Raw genomic sequence first — 17,517 nt, forward strand, 5'->3', positions numbered from 1 at the left:
CTCAACCCTAAAGAGTTAGGGTTTAGGGTTTAGGGTAAAGGGTTAGGGTTTAGGGTTTTAAGAAAAAACCCTAAACCCTAAAATTTAGGGTTTGGGGTTTATGGGTGAGGTTTAAAGAAAAAAACTCTAAACCCTAATTAGGGTTTAGGGTTTAGGCTAAAGGGTTAGGGTTTAGGGTTTAGGGTTTGGGGTTTATGGGTGATTAGGGTTTAAAGAAAAAACCCTAAACCCTAGGGTTTAGGGTTTAGGGTAAAGGGTTTGGGGTTTTGGGGTCATCAAGGTTTAGGGTTTAGGGTTTAGGGTTTATGGGTGATCAGTGTCTAAAGGAAAAAAACCCTAAACCCTAAAATTTAGGTTTCAGGGTTTAGGATAAAGGGGAGGGTTTAGGGTTTGGGGTTTATGGGTGATCAAGGTTTAGGGTTTAGGGTTTTAAGAAAAAAACCTTAAACCTAAAATTTAGGGTTTAAGGTTTGAAGAATAAACCCTAAACCCTAAAATTTATTGTTTAGGGTTTGGGGTCTATGGGTGATCAGGGTTTAAAGAAAAAAACCCTAAGGGTTTAGGGTAAAGGTTTAGGGTTTATAGGAGATCAAGAAAACCCTAAACCCTAAAATTTAGGGTTTAGGGTTTAGGGTAAAGGGTTAGGGTTTAGGGTTTGGTGTTTATGGGTGATCAGGGTTTAGGGTTTTAAGAATAAACCCTAAACCCTAAAATTTAGGGTTTGGGGTTTATGGGTGATAAGGGTTTAAAGAAAAAAACTCTAAACCCTAATTAGGGTTCAGGTTAAAGGGTTAGGGTTTAGGGTTTGGGGTTTAAAGAAAAAAAACCCTTTAGGGTTTAAGGTTTAGGGTAAGGGTTTGGGGTTTATGGGTCATCAAGGTAAAGGGTTAGGGTTTAGGGTTTAAAGGAAAAAAACCCTAAACCCTAAAATTTAGGGTTCAGTGTTTAGGGTAAAGGGGAGGGTTTAGGGTTTGGGGTTTATGGGTGATCAAGGTTTAGGGTTTAGAGTTTTAAGAAAAAAACCTTAAACCTAAAATTTAGGGTTTAAGGTTAGAATAAACCCTAAACCCTAAAATTTATTGTTTAGGGTTTGGGGTTTATGGGTGATCAGGGTTTAAAGAAAAAAACCCTAAACCCTAAACTAGGGTGAAGGGTTAGGGTTTAGGGTTTGGGGTTTATGGGAGATCAGGACTTAAAGAAAAAAACCCTAAACCCTAAAATTTAAAATTTAGGGTTTAGGGTTTAGTGTAAAGGGTTAGGGTTTAGGGTTTGGTGTTTATGGGTGATCAAGGTTTAGGGTTTAGATTTAGAAAAAAAACCTTACCCTAAAATTTAGGGTTTATGGGTTTATGATTAAGGTTTAAAGAAAAAACCTTAAACCCTAAAATTTAGGGTTAGGGTTTAAAGAACCTAAACCTTAAATTTTAGGGTTATGGTTAGGTTTATTAACACATTTAAAGAAAAAAGGGTAGGATGTTAGGGTTTAAAGAAAAAATCTATGATTAGGATGTTAGGCTTTTAGGGTTTTAAAGAAGTTTAGGGTTTAAGGTTAATGGTCAGGGTTTAAATTAAAAAACCCCAAAATTTAAGTTTAAGGTTTAGGGTTAATGATCAGGGTTTCAAGAAAAAAACCCTAAAATTTAGGGTTAGGGTTTAAAGAATCTAAACATTAAAATTTAGGGTTAGGGTTTTAAGAAAAAACATATGGTTAAGATGTTAAGCTTTTAAATAAAAAAGGGTAGGATGTTAGGGTTTAGGGTTTAAAGAAACATCAATGATCAAGATGTTAGGCTTTTAGGGTTTTAAAGAAGTTAGGGTTAGGGTTAGGGTTAGGATTTAAAGAAAAAAAACCCTAACATCCTACCCTAAACCCTAACCGTAAACCATAATCGTAAACTCTTTAAACCCTAAATTTTAGGGTTTTGTAAATTCTTTAAACCCTAAACCCTAAATTTTAGGGTTTACGGTTTTTTCTTTAAACCCTAAATAAACCCTTTAACCCACCCTAAACCTAAATTTTAGGGTTTAGTGTTAAATGTTTTGTAACTTCTTTAAGCCCTAAAACCTTAACATCATAATCGTATATTTTAGGGTTTTTTACTTCAAACCATAAACCCTACAACATTAAACCCTAATCATTAATTCTAAAGCTAACCCTAAATTTTAGTGTTAGGTTTAGGGTTTATGGTTTGAATGTAAAACCTAAACCCTCTTTAAACAATAAACCTTAAACCCTAAAATCATAACCCTAAAGGTTTAATTTTTTTTCTTTAAACACTAAACATCCTAACCCTAAACCCTACATTTTAGGGTTCAAGGTTTTTTCTGAACCTATAACCCTATTACCCTAAAACCCCAACATTAGGGTTAGGTTCCCCCTAATCCTAAGTTTTGTAATTTCTTTAAGCCCTAACCATAAATCTTAAAACCCTAACCCCAACCCTAAGTGTATCCCTCAAAACGATATCATTCTAACTTTGATTCTTTTTAGTGTTATCCCAAATTGTGAAGTTCATTTAATTTAATTTAATTTAATTTAATTTAATTTAATTTATATTTAGTTTTAAAGAATTCAATTATTGTAACATTGATTATTTTTAGTGGTTGAAATAAAGTTCATTATTTTATTTATATTTAGTTTTAAAGAATTCAATTATTGTAACATTGATTATTTTTAGTGGTTGAAATAAAGTTCATTAATTCATTATTCAATTGTGATAAAGCATATTATTATAATGAAAACTATAATGAATAATTAAAATGTACTTTTATTTCACCTTTGCACTCACAATTTTCTTTTTCAAACTAACTTAAATTTATAAAAAAATATTTATTTTAAATAAAAATTTTACACATAAGCTTCCCTTAGCTTCAAGAATATTTATTCAAATATTCTCTACTAACAAGGCCAACCACGTGAAGGTGGAAGCTTCTTTGGCCTCCCCTAATGGACCTAAGACCCCTAATTGACCTAAGACCACCACAAAACGACACAACACACAAACACACTACAAAACACAAAACAACACAACACAACACCTCACAACACATTTAATTTTATTTATGCCATAAATTATTTACATAATTTTAAATATGCAACTTGAATGTTAAGTTGTCAATTTTATTTGTTGTTAGTTATGGAATACGAATTGTTAAAATAGTATGAGTAGAAGTATTTATTTTATTATAATTATGGTGAAATTCTTATCAATGCGATGATTATGTTAGTTGCCAATTTTATGATTTGTTGTTAGTTATGAAATATGATATGTTAAAATAGTACGAGTCAAAATACATATTTTATTATAATTATGGTGAAATTATTATGTTATGTAAATTGCATTAGTGATATGAATTAATGATGTTGTTCAAATGATATATTTGTAAGGGCAATTTATGATTGGTTTCAAGTCATTTACAATAATGTTAAATGTGAATTACATTCATAAAGTGAATAAATTCTCAAATAAAAATTAAACTAATAAAAAGAATGCAAAAAAAAAGAGAGACACAAACCTTAAAGAATGGTCTTGGCCTATTGACCATTCTTTAAGGTACCAAAAAACACGACCTCGAGGAATAACCATGGCCAATGACTATTCCCTTCAGTCTTCAGAAGAGGTTTTTAACCCCTTCCAAAAAAATTTATTAAGCACTATCTTTGTACATATTACAATGCTATCAAGTCAATAGGTTGTTTTTATACATCATGATGAAAAATAATTCATATAGCTGCTCAGCTCACTTTAGGATCCTTCTTATCAAACTGCAGTTTTTTCGCTGCAACATGCTACCACCCTGTCATACCAATTCAGCTATAAATTAGTCAATGTAATACAGCAAGTGAAAACAATAATGAAAATGATCTCCAATCCAAAAAGATTCAGGCATTTTACAACTACCACAAACAAACAAAAATAGAAATCACAAAGGTAGAAAATTGTTTGAGTTTGAAGACAGTTACAAAAAAAAAACCAAAAATTCACAAGTGCATTTCGAAATACGTGGAACATTTATACACTTTCTTTGTCATGTTTTGTTTCTTCAATATTTTTAGAGGAATAAGAGACAACCTCATTTAGGATGCTATGACCAGCATTCTTCACAATATCCATTCTTGAATTATGACAATATTTTGCATCCCTAAACCCATTTCATGTTGAGCAATCTTGGAGATGAACTTGATGACACTATGGCAGTCACTGAATCATGGCCCTTTTGACAAATTTTCAAATGTAATTAAAAGTAACGACTATTTTGAACGCAACCTCTATCTTCAAATCAAGATCATGTTAGACTATTTGCCATTGATGTCAAAATATATCAAAAGATTATAAAATATCCTACTATAGTACGGATGCAATGATATTGGAATGAAGAATGATTAATGGTTTGTGTAGATAATGGTCAAACAAACTTCATGTATTACATATCTCCATTGTTCTCTTTGGCTGCATATGTTTTGGTTGTACACAGTCGTGTTCTTATGATTCTGGATTTGTATATTCTTCTGGATACAACAATTAAGAAAATGATAATAATGGATGATTGAACGAACTAATATACTTAGACCTGCATTGCCGCCTTAATGTTCAGTCATGTTCAGATTTAGAAATGCTTGAAGAGGAGATACGTATTGGTTTCCAGCATGAATGTTTTCATTGATATAGTTTGCCTTATATAATATCTTTCTCATTGGTTGATTGGTTATAATGTTTTGTTTATTTTTGTTAAGATGATTAGGTAACTTGATTGAAGTAGTTAGACTTCGCTTGTAACTAGTTGAATAAGTTAGAACCATCACAAAGCTTTGTTTTAAAATGCTTGGAGAGAGACGATAGTTTGTAGAGAATAAAAAGGTGTGATTTGTAATTGACTTGGAGAGAAAAGAATATTATTCTAAAGCATTCGCTGAAATCTAAAGGAATGTAACTGTTGTGGTAGTTCGAATAGAATACACAGTCATCAAGGATGTGGACTTCCAATGTTTTGTGTTTATACAAATACACAGCGAGTACTATACAAAGGCTGTGATCAAAATCATGGATAGTCAGATTGCACAGTAAATACAATTTTAAACTACAATCAAGATATCATTTTCTTACGTAAGGAAGATATTATTCAGATATTCAGGTTACTAGTTGTTGATCAATTTTATCTAGAGAATAATATACATATTTGTATCCAAAAATTTGTGTTTTTACTTCTGGAAGTGCAGATATTGTTCTCTTATTCTAATATGAAAATGCAGTGTGTCTAATGTTTGTTCTAAGTTGAATCACAGGCAGAGTGAAATCTGAAGTACAGTATTGTGGCAAACAGATCTGTATAAATTTATTGATCAGATGTGTTATGCAATTGGTATCAGAGCCAATACATGCAAAAGACCTAACAAGTCTAAGTTGATTCTCGTAGTTGGAACACATGGCATGTCAAGAAGGAGCATCCTCTAATAAAGGACCACTCTTTGATGGGATTGATTATGAATATTGGAGTATTAGGATGGAAAGTTATTTGGCTTCAATTAGTTTTGATGTATGGATGTCCGTTGAAACTGGTTATACTAAACCTAATCATCTTTTGACTAATCCTGCTGAAAAAAGGGATTATGAAAATAATACAAAAGCTAAGAAGGCATTATTATGTGGTTTATCTAAAAATGAATTTGTCAAAGTTATGCATTGGAGCATAGCAAAAGAAATTTAGGATAAGCTAAAAAGTATTGATGAAGGCAATGACAAAGTAAAGCAAGCAAAGTTGCAAACATACAAAGCTAGGTTTGAAGAATTGAAAATGAAAGAAGAGCTTATCGTAGATTATCTCCTACAAGTCGATGAAATAGTAAATGCCATCAAAGGATTAGGCGAGAAAGTGCCTGAAGCAATAGTTGTTCAAAATGTATTGTCATTGTTACCCTCTAGATACAATGCAAAAATTTCCACTATAGAAGAGGTAAGGGATCTCACTAAACTCAAATTAGATGATGTTAATGGAATACCAACAACCTATGAAAAGAGTTGCAATCAAAGCAACCAGGAAGGCAAAGGAAGAAACTTCAGAGTCTGAAAGTGATGTGATGAAAAGCTTATAGAGCTTGTAAAGAAGCTAAAAAGGAGTTTCAAAAGAACAAGAGGAAAACAATCTCTGAAATGCTGCAATTATATATGTAACTCAGAGGCCATTGACTAGAATTCCTCCTCTATTACCAGGACCCTGGTTTTCAATCCTGTTTTGGCCTGTCTAGATGGGGGACGAAATAAGATGCTGGCAACAAAAGCTTATGATATTTATAATGCAGAAATTTGGTCATCTGGTCTATGTATTTATACTCTGAAACAATCTGGGTTGTGGCCAAACCTGAGATCCCACGTTGGGTAAGGAGAATGGTAGGTCTTGCACTGATAAACGTTCCTTACGCCAGTCCTGTACAAGTAGTCTAGACTATCACCAGTGAAACTGAACTGAAAGGGTTCATGGACTTGAAGCATCGGTGTGGTCTTTTCATAGTTCAAGTAAATTCTTTGTAATGAGTAAACATTAGCATTGTGTACAATATGTGGCCATATAACTTAGAACTATGCTTATTCTGAAAAATAAATCATATTATTGGTTATGTTTTCTCAAATCACTCTAGAATATTGTTTTTGTTGTAATTGTGCTTCAAAATGTAAATAAAAACATGGTTAAATCTTGTTGCTAACTTCTTCAGCCTTGATCATAATAAGATTTTGATTATAGATTGTGCTGGATTTTCATTGCCATTGTAATTCTTAGTCAATTCAATCCTGCTTAATAGAATGCCTAATAATGATGGATTTTAAATTTAATTCAAAAAAATCAAAACAAAAGTTGAGCATTTACCAATATCTAGTTTTATGCAGGTCTCTCATCGCTGCCTAATAATGATGAGGACCTAAGCATTGATTAACAATGGCAAAGTACATTCAAAGTTTTGGGAGAACTTGTTGAGATCTCTAGAGTATACTTTCTCCCCCAGGGTTTTGGAAATTTGTCGGTATTGAGCTGCAGATTGATTGAGTTGATCATGAATCCAGTGAGCGGAATGGACCTTTTTTGCAAGAGATTGAAAATGTATGGGAGGAATAGTCAATTGGTAGGGTACCAAAAGGGAATTCAATGAAATTTTGGTGAACTGTTTAGGATTTCCATGATGAAAGACTATTACTACCAATTATGCCATCATAACCGGGAACTTCAACATTCACAAAGAGGAGTTCATAGGTATTACCATTGATTGAGATGGGAGCTTTGCAAGCCATTTTGCTAAAGCATTTGTCACTAGCACCAAATTCAATACTGGTTTGGTGAGGAAACCATTTATCAGGTGGAAAACAATTCCAACGTGCTACATTTATATCTGCACCAGTGTTGGCACTTGATGGCTACAGTCCTATCTTACATTTGGAGGGTGGTTTGTATGAATGGGGCAAAGCAGGTGTACCTGTCAGTTAAGAGGAATAATGGTGGTGTCCATGGAACAAAGACAATTGGCATCCTATAGATTATTGTAATTTGTGGGATGCAGTGAAGGTCAAATATAATAAGGTTTTGGATGTAACCAAGATCTAGCCTTGTTGCACCATAGTCATTATTCTATATGTTGTATTCCTTTCTTTTTGGATCAGAAATGGTGGATATCAGATATCCATCACGATTTTTCTCATTTCTAGCCTGAATTTCTTCTTTCTAGTTTTGATGTTTTCCCCCTTGTAACTGCTTATGTTAGTCTAGATAGTAGCCTTTTTGCGATATGCTTAATGAAGAAATCAATCACTGTAAACACTAATGTTATCTTATGGTGAGATGTTCAATTTCTGAACTACAACTAGAATTGTCCTCTAAATATTTTCTCTAAAAGAAATGCATCTTAAATTAGATCAAAGAACATGATAATTTCATTCATATGAAAATATGACTACTCTGAAAGCCCAATCCTATAAGGCAGAACAAAAGCTAACGTTTTTTTTACTTTACCCTTAGTTACAGAGATTCAAATATTGTTAGATATAATCAAGTTGAGCTTTCATAAGCACTGCCAAATTGCCCTTAAAACTCAACTATCCTAAGCTTGACATCAAAGAGAAATGCATGTTATATGGCATTAAATTACATGATAACTTTGTAAGGTTAACAAGAGAATTACATAGAAAATCACATCGTAAAGGAAGTACCCCCAAAGCTAGCCTTGGATTTAATTTTATATTTTGAAAGAGTTTTGAATAGATCTTCTTTAATGAAAAACAAATAGGGGATTTTCCCAAACCAAAGCCAATTTCATAAGAAGATCCAAAGGAACCAATGGTTCACAAATGTGACAAACCATTTAGACCAATTATTTAAACTAAATGAGATTTGCCAATTAACCCAATCAAGTTGAAATCCCAAATGTCATTAAACTGCTGCACACCTTTTTGGAATAGATAACAAGCTTGTTCGAGAAAGATGACCGCAAGAGGCTGCCCATGATGTTGAACTAGTTGTTCCACTAAATGGAAGTAGCAGAAGTAAACCGATATTGTAATTTAAAATTTCTCAGTCAAGGATACCTTATAATCAGTTACTTCTTCTTTTCTTACATTTCTTTACTTTGTAATCAACTTTGTTCAATAAAAAACAAGTTGTAACCTTTGTCCCTTGGTCCCAATTGCTAGAAATTCAACATCTTAGCTAAGCAGTCAAATCCTGCCTTGAAATAATGACGTTAGGATAAGGGGATAAATCTCATGAAATGTAGCCTTATATCTTGTCCTCCATAGGAGACAAATGGCAAACAATCAAGTTCTATGCCAAAGATTGTTTACACTATGCCTAATCATTTAGGTGCCCCCAAAAAGAGGACCTTAACAAAAAAGGGGACATCTAATTACATCAATAAAATTCAGCTAGTAATCCTTTTCAAAATGTCCCTAACAAAATTACAACTTTAGAAGACATAACTAATTTACTCTTCCTGCCACATAAACTGCATAAAAAATCTACTGCACGGGTCCTGTGTGGTTTTGACTTGACTACTAGGCCTTAGTGAAGCGTTAGCTACCTAAGGTCTTAGTCTATAAAAGAACCCTGAAAATCCAAATATTCTTTTGGTGCCTTGGAGATCATTCAAACCCCATGGAGCAATAGCAGATGTATGTCTTGCTTCACCATATAAGTCTTTTGTCACATGGTCATAACAGTAGCTTCCATTGCTCTTCTTCCAACCTCTCCAATAAGTGCCTAATCCTTGAAGATGTAATTTGAAAAGACAACTTTCAGAATTCACTTTGCAAAGCTCTTGATTATCCAAATTTTATGCCTGAATTAAAATTTGCCTAGTACAATGATTCCAAAATTTCCCCCCAACATGACAACATTTTTCTTTTTCCAAAAATCAAGTTAACAACCCAAGCTATCCTCATGAATCACATTGAAAGAAATTTCCATATAATGCTCGATCTGACAATCTCACTATCCCTCATTGTGTTTTGAAGTGTAAGTTCTCCATGCCAAGTGAATTCATTTGCTCAATTGGGATCACAAAGTGAAATGCCTTTGCGTTACCAGTTATGTCACAGAGTTAAAAGCGGCCTGTGATGCAGAGTTTTTGAATTAAAATTTGCAGCTTTCTTCTACAGAGATAGTATTAAAATTCAATCCAATAGAATCACATTAAGGTTCAGTTCAATATTGTTGACAGTTTGAATTTTGTGAAGAAATTCTTTGATTTTGAAGGCTCTGATTGGAAATAATGGATGGAGCTCTATAACCTAGCATGGGAGATTGTATCATGTGGGAACAATACCAAACCTCAAGGGCAATATATATGTTACATATCTAAAGTTGATGATAGGATCTTCATGCCAAGGCTTCTTCCCTTTGGCTATATATGCACACAGAGCTCATCGCCCCTTAGCTGTGAAACTAGATGGAGGAGAAACCCCTTCTTGGGATATGTTGGGAACTAATTTATCTATTAATGTGAGCTCTTATGTTTAAAATATATATCCATCTATTCTTTTTATTTCTTACTTCTCTTTGTTTTGTTTTTTGGAATCGAGTACAATGTGATGAAAGATCCAAGTAATATCCTTTCTAAACATCTATTTAGTTTACTAATGATGTTCTGGATTATGATAATGATGAAATGTCTTAAAAATATGATTTTAATCCACAGAGGTGCATTCAGTTGTTATTATTTTCCACATAATCCTGATGGAATCATGGAACTTGGGGAACAAAGACAAAGAGGTTGTTGCTAATGGATAGCAGAGACTTTAAGCGGATAGGCATAAGGCTTGATGACCTTATTGAAGCTTACATGCGGGTAATGTTATAAATTTACATTTCTGCATTATTTCAGGTTTGAACATGATAATCATAGTCTCCAACATTTAGAGGCTTGATTATTTATGCATAGATTCAATATGGCAGACTGTTCTTGCTGTCATGGCAATTGATGGTTTGGCTTGCAAGCTCATCACACCCAAGGTATTGCTTATGATTTGAAACCCTTTAATAAGCTGATCTGTATCTTTCAATAACATAAAAATTTAGAGAAACAATAAATCTGCAAAAATTGAAAATATTACTCTATTTTATGGAATTAAAAGAACTTATTGTTTGTTTGTAGAATCAATTATGTAGATTTTCTTTGCATCGACACTTCAGATTACACTCCATCTTCCATCATCAAGATGAGAGAGTTGTAGGAGAAATCCTACCTACAACTCTCTCATCCTGATGATGGAGAATTTCTCCTACATCTCTCTCATCCTAATGATGGATCATAGAGTGTGATCCAAAACGTTAATGCAAAAAATCCTACACAATTGAATCCATAAACAAAAAATAAGAACCACAATAAGTTGTGTCTTGATTAAACGAACTTGTGAGTTCATGGGGTTTTAGTAGTAAGGTGGGGTTTTAGTGAAGATATGTTATAGAGAAATAAAATTTAATCTCCTTATGCCCAAAATGAACTTTCATATCACGTAGTTTAGTTTTTGTTTTGATGATTTAATTATAAATGATGCTTATTATCAGAGGATGATGGCAAATCAGCCTCAGATTGAAGATTACGTACCACATCAGTCACGAGGACTCGGTCAAAGTAGCTCTTTCCCCAGTAGCGGTGGCACTGGACTTGGAAAGGCATCTTGATATTTGCCTCCTCTGCATCATGAAAGTTATAATCGTCCCTTTGATCTTCCTCCTTTGGATTCTCAGCCTCATCATGGATTATCTCAATCTGTGTATGGTAGAGATCCATCCCTTGGTGGAAGCGTTGTTGGAAACCCGCCACTAACAGCTGTTATTACACAGGTGGCTGTGTTTGTATAACAGTTTTAGGTTACTGAAGTATTTCATCAAGACAATTACGACTACTTTTTCTTTAGTAAGGTAAAACCATATCAAAAGTTAAGTGTACAACTATTGAAAGTTTGTGGGCTTGTTTTGCAGGTGACTCAGCAAATCCAAATTCCACTTTCATATGCAGATGCAATCATTGGCACAACTGGTTCCAATAATAGCTACATGCGCAGGACTAGTGGACAACAACAATAGCTATCCAATAAAGTAGGGGAGTTCCTGGTGAAATGATAGTTGAAATACATGGAACTGCTACACATGTCCAAAATGCCCAACAATTGATACAAGTTTAAAATCTTTTCACTATAATTTTTTAAAATTGCACATAGTTTTGAAGAGGAGAGTGGGAGGAAAATGTTTTGCAGATGTCCATAACACCCATTTCATGTTCAACAATCTTGGAGATGAACTTAATGACACTATGGCAATCACCTCACAACAGACCAAAATGTAGCTACATACCCTATGTTAGACCATAATACTAGGATTCTTTCAGTTTTCTAACATGTTTAAATAGTTGGTTGTTTCAGTGCAATCAAGCTGTGATATAAAAGTAAAGGTTAATGTTTTTTAAGTTCCTTCTCATTTTACAACTTTCATATTACTAAGGGATCATCCCAGCTATTAGCTTCTGTATAAATATTTGAAAGCAGCACATAATACCCAGGTGTTTCAGTGCTAATGTAAAAAAACTCTACATGCGCTAAGAAATGCTTTCCAAACAAGTAGGTTGTAGAGGCATCTATTCACTTAATTCATGTGCTTAGCACAACCAAGAAGGTCTACTAGGTAGGCTTAATGTTTCGTTGTAGTACAAACTCTTGAAACATAATATCAAAACATTGCACGCTTTGACAGTAGACCTACATTATAGAACAGAAGAATTTGACACATTATATTTTCACCTACCTTCCCCCACACTCTTTTCAAGATTATAGATAGAAGAACTCTGTTGGTTTTTTACTTCCTCTTTCTCTATTGCCAGCAAATGGTGCATGTGGATATATATGGAGGACTAGTGAAAACAAACATGTTCGATTCTGTGGGGCCTACCTAGTGCAAAACCTGAAGATTAAAGAACATCAACTCTATGGAGGTCCAGAAGACATCAACAATGAACCCCTTCCACTAGAATCCACATAAACAAAGACCAGCAAATCAAGGAAGGGTAGATTACTGACTACACCTCCAAGAAAAGAGAAATCGGAAGAGGAATCATCTAAAGCTCAACTCTAGATGAGCGTGAAGTAAAAGCACATGTCTCTTCACAAGATGTCAATGAGTAGCTTAACACACCAGAAGACACTTTGCTTCTGGAACAAGTCTCACCACCAGTGGACAAGGACCAACTCTATAGTGGCTTATTCCATAAGGAGATTTTGGACTTGACCCTTCAAAAATAAACCAACATAATGGCGCCTAATAATTTGATCATTGAAAGGGCCCTAATCTGGTCCATAGTAACAACCATTTCATGTTCAACAATCTTGGAGATGAACTTGATAACACTATGGTAGCTACATACCCTGGTTTAGACATCTTATATACTATTCAATGAGGCATACATCCTTCACACACCTCCAAATTTAAACCTGTGTTCCTTGTATGGAGTACACAACCTTCGCCATTAGGCCCAATCAGGTTATACTCCCAGGTGGAAGCAGTGACTATAGCTAAAGTATTGCTAAAAAATCACTCTTCCACCTTTTAATATTTCAATTTGACCTTTGTTGCTGAATCATGGCCGATTTTAAAAAATTTCAAATGTAGTAACGGATTTTGAAAGTCGTCTATCTTCCCATCAAGATACTTGTGGCAAAATACACAACACTGAATAATAACACAACTTACATTATGATTCTACCCTGCTTCTTAATAAAATTCCCCTTGGGAAAAATCTGAACTCGAAAAAAATCTTTGATTGTATTATAATATGCTCTACTGAGTATAATGTATATTTTAATTCTATTCTGCTTTTGAAGTCCCTATACCAAGTATAAAACTGAAGTAGTTTCAGTATTGGTTAATTCTTTCTCTCTGATGGGTGCAGTAGTATAGAACATAAAAAAACACATATGGCTGTCTAAGTGGAGAGCCAAGTTAAAGTTTTGATCTAGTAGGGGAGTATCACATAAACCAAAAAATAAAGGTAAAAAGCAAGAGTGAATATGCTCGCAAATTCCTGTAAGTGTAGTGTTGGTGCAAGAGCACCTGGAATCAGCACCAACAAAAGCAGATTTTTCTGTTTGTTGTCTTCGTTTGTTTGGCTTCATTTCACCATCTCTCTTTCTGCCATATCTCTATGATTGCAGCACCTAAAATGATTTTGAGTGGTTGATGTAAAGCCAATACATCCTCATAGCCTGGTGGAAGTTTTACTACAGATATATAGATACTAGTTACATTCATTTTCGATCATGTTCATATTATCGTGTGAGGGGAAAATAGTGCAAGGAAAGGTATTATCACTCAACTTATGGTTTTGAAGAGGCGTGTGGGAGGAAAATGAATAGGAATGATGTGTTTTTTTGTAATTCCTAGTTTTATTTTGCTTAGTAGATTATCCAGGATGTTATTTACATTTATTTTCGATCATGCTCATATTATTGTGTGAGGGGAAAATAGTGCAAGGAAAGGTATTACCACTCAGCTTATGGTTTTTGTTGATTTCTAGCTAGGTCGGATCCCTTCTAGGGCCTACCTACTACATAAAATGTTGAGTGGCTTGTCGGCCTTAACATTTTGACATATCACTTTATTGTGTAAACCCTATTTGGGTCCAGCCCTATTTGAGCGATGGGTGTAACTTGTATAACTAACTGGTATATGTAACGTGTAATTAAGTGAGACTCATATTGAGTCATAGCCCAAATGAAACTTGTAATAAGCAACAATTGATGTAACTTGTGAATGGGCCTTGACCCATATTTGAAATGTAACTTGGCTCCTAAATATACAAGGCCGACCAAGGGCTATTAAGGACACAGTCACCTATATAAGCAATGTAATCTGGGCGATCAAATACACAAAAAAAAGCATTCATTCATTCATTCAGCGATCTACTTCTGATTAGCAACGAATTTCTCCTAAGCATCAGCAGTGAATTACTTCAGTTAGATCAGCGACCTATCACTTGGGCGAATCATCCAAGAATAGTGATTTCTCGGTTCAAGGCTGAGTGAATCATTCTCCAAGGTTGCAGAACTTGTCAAAGGGTTGGCATATTATCATTAGAGGTGTCGGATAGATACCCAATGATAGCAAACTGCACTTCGAGAATATTCTGATCAGATTGTCTCGAATAAGTTGTGCCCTAATTGATCTATGTCTTGAGAAGACTAAGTTGTAATGTGCTTCTGTGTTTATTCTAATCTGATCTGAGATTGCTTGCTGGGTTTTTCACCTCCAAGAGGGAGGTTTTCCCAGGGTACTGTTGTGTTGTTCTCGTGTTGTTTTGTGCTGTTATGTGTTGTATTTTCAGTTTCAGTTATTTCCTTTCAGTCTGATTACTAAAAATCAACAGTTTTGAAGAGGAGAGTGGGAAGAAAATGAATAGGAATGATGTGTTTTTATGTAATTCCTAGTTTTATTTTGCTTAGTAGATTATCCAGGACTGAGAATCTTCAATGAAATGCATACCATAGAAAAAGAGTGGGTATACACAGAACAAAGAATGGCATTCATATTCAAAGAAAAATACAATGATATGTATACCAATATGAAAGACCCCAAATCAATAAAATTACACTCAAAATTTTATCATAGAAAAAGGGTGGGTATACACAAGAAATGCATAGAACAAAACATGGTAGTCACACAAATTAATCATGAAAACAATCTAAAATATTAGACACATGTACATACCAGGTCCTGTTTGTAATCATTCACGTCAACCTCACCAAACATGTCAACTTCAATGATTGCAACTTCTCTGTGTTACAACAACCAGCAAACAAACCTAATAGCTGATTGTCAGTCATAACATTCCAAAACTTGACCAAGAAATACTTAGAAAATAGAGCAAATCTGAACAAAATGACTTAAAACATTTGTGATTTACCAAGAAGTAAGATCTTCTGTCCCACTCCACAAGCTTTTTCCTTGAACAACACAATGACATCCACCTAATCAATTTTCATAACATAAATATGAAAAAAAACAAGAAGTTAAAAAAGAAAAAGAAAGCCACAAGCCTAAATATATCATCCTGCATTTTACACACTTGATTTAGGTTTGTATACTCTATTAGGCCTTGCTATGCCATTGTCAAATGTGTATTTTAAAATTTAATCAATATTAATTAGTGGAGATTATACATTTGCACATTTTAAATTGACATTTGTTTTCTATTATTTTGGGATGTAGACTTTATCTAGAGTCAACAAAAGTTTATCACGATACAACAAGCAGGGTATAGAGGAGTCTAGTTATGGAAGACAAGGTTTCATTCTATGATGTTACCATCTAAACTCAAGATAGCAGCAAATATCACAGTAAGGATCGAAAGGGTAGTAAGATAAACAAAAATTGGTTTTAAGGCAACTGTAAAATAAACAAGATAAAAATCATCAAAACAATATAAAGATCCTGCAATTGAACGTTTAGTGCCACATTTTGCCAACCAATGAGCCATCAAAGGATCATATTTCTGTAATGTGTAGTGAAATGTTTTGTCTAGTTTTTAAATTGGTGACGAATTCATCTGAAACATTGATCAAATAACCACACATCAGGCTCTGGAAAACAAAACCCATCATGAAGGAGAAAAATAACATCAATCCTCAAAACTAAATCATCTACGGGAGAAACAAGAAAAGAGTATCGGCCCAAAAATGAAATATTCAATGAAACGCAAACCATTCATCAAAAAGTGATACAATGTACATATTTATCAATATTAATGACTGTTCAATTCATCTCCTAGATGCCTACTCAACTTTTAGTGTATCAAGGATATATAAAAGGTAAAATATTATCCTACTACACCTAGGGATTATGTACAGTACATCCCCCACCCTTAATCCCTAGGGGCAGTGGTAAAACCATTGTTTCTGTGCACTGAGCAACTTGTTAATGGGACCTCATTTGCTTCATGCTAAGCTCTAGTCTTTCACAAAAAGTTTTGCTTGAGTGATAGCTTATTCATTTCTGCGGTTATAGAATTTTTGTTAACAAAGATATTGACTTAGTAAAGACTTTAGTTCATTTTCATGAGTTGAGTCAACTGTCCATAACGCTATATCACATTTTGATAGAATATCACACCCTTCAGTTATGAAGGTTTTTTAACACCATTTTCTCCAATAATTGACACTTAGTGTTAATTATGAGCAATGAAATTTGTGAGTTCAACACCATTTTTATGCTTACATAAAAGTTAAAACTCAACATTACTAGTTAGTTATGAACTTTGAAAAAGAAGGTTGTTCAACTTTTGTCTCCATCTTCTATCTCTAGGCTGATTGCACCATTTGTTTTTGTGCTAATTGAAACTCAAAATTACTTGGGAATGACTAAATTCATGAGTTCCCCACCGTTTTCTGTGCTAAGTGAAAGCTTAGCATTACTTGTGAAATTTGCAGAAGAAGATCGTTCTACTTTTGTCTCTATCACATGTCTCTAGCTTGACTGCACCCATGTGAATTGGGTAATCCAAGCTAATAGGAGCTCACAAGTTATAAATGGAAGTTAGGGAAGCTAATACATAGTCTATGGATGAAATAAGACATTAAAATTGTCATATCAGTCTGTGATGGAAGTTAAAAGGTGCAGAGATGACACATAGTTCTTAGAGGACCATATAAGGACCCTATGAAGTTTAAGTGTAAGGATTGCCATATTAAAGGAAAGCATGTTTTAGATGACAATGATCCAATATGTATGACAATAGGATCAAGAAAAGGTATACATGATAAAGATATCCACCAAACACAAAAAAACAAGGATAGTAATAAAGATTCAATTTTGAGGGTCTGAACAGAGATCTATTAACCCAGTTCACTAAAACAGTCTTGCAAAGATGACAACCTTTTAAATCATGAAAGGTAGTTAAATGCTTAAAAAATATGGAGCGGTCGAAGTGATAAAATTGGCGAGACATGTTGACTATAAGGAAGACAGTCATATGGCATGTGTTCAAGATAATAG

The 17,517-nt window shown here is 34.0% G+C and overlaps 1 long non-coding RNA gene across 2 annotated transcripts in view; it reads right to left on the minus strand.

Moving 5' to 3' along the window:
* Window positions 1–3,464: 3,464 nt before the first annotated feature.
* Window positions 3,465–17,517, minus strand: part of LOC131857188 (uncharacterized) — a 38,511-nt gene continuing 24,458 nt past the window's right edge. The window contains exons 3-5 of one of the 2 annotated variants that reach the window (XR_009358591.1): window positions 15,431–15,470; window positions 15,235–15,301; window positions 3,465–3,798 (exon numbers count right to left, since the gene is read on the minus strand). This is a non-coding gene — a long non-coding RNA (uncharacterized LOC131857188). Of the gene's footprint in view, window positions 3,799–15,234; window positions 15,329–15,430; window positions 15,471–17,517 lie in introns of both variants that reach the window. The other variant, XR_009358592.1, reaches the window with a different exon arrangement.

Source organism: Cryptomeria japonica, chromosome 7, assembly GCF_030272615.1.
Source record: "Cryptomeria japonica chromosome 7, Sugi_1.0, whole genome shotgun sequence".
Taxonomy (NCBI): domain Eukaryota; kingdom Viridiplantae; phylum Streptophyta; class Pinopsida; order Cupressales; family Cupressaceae; genus Cryptomeria; species Cryptomeria japonica.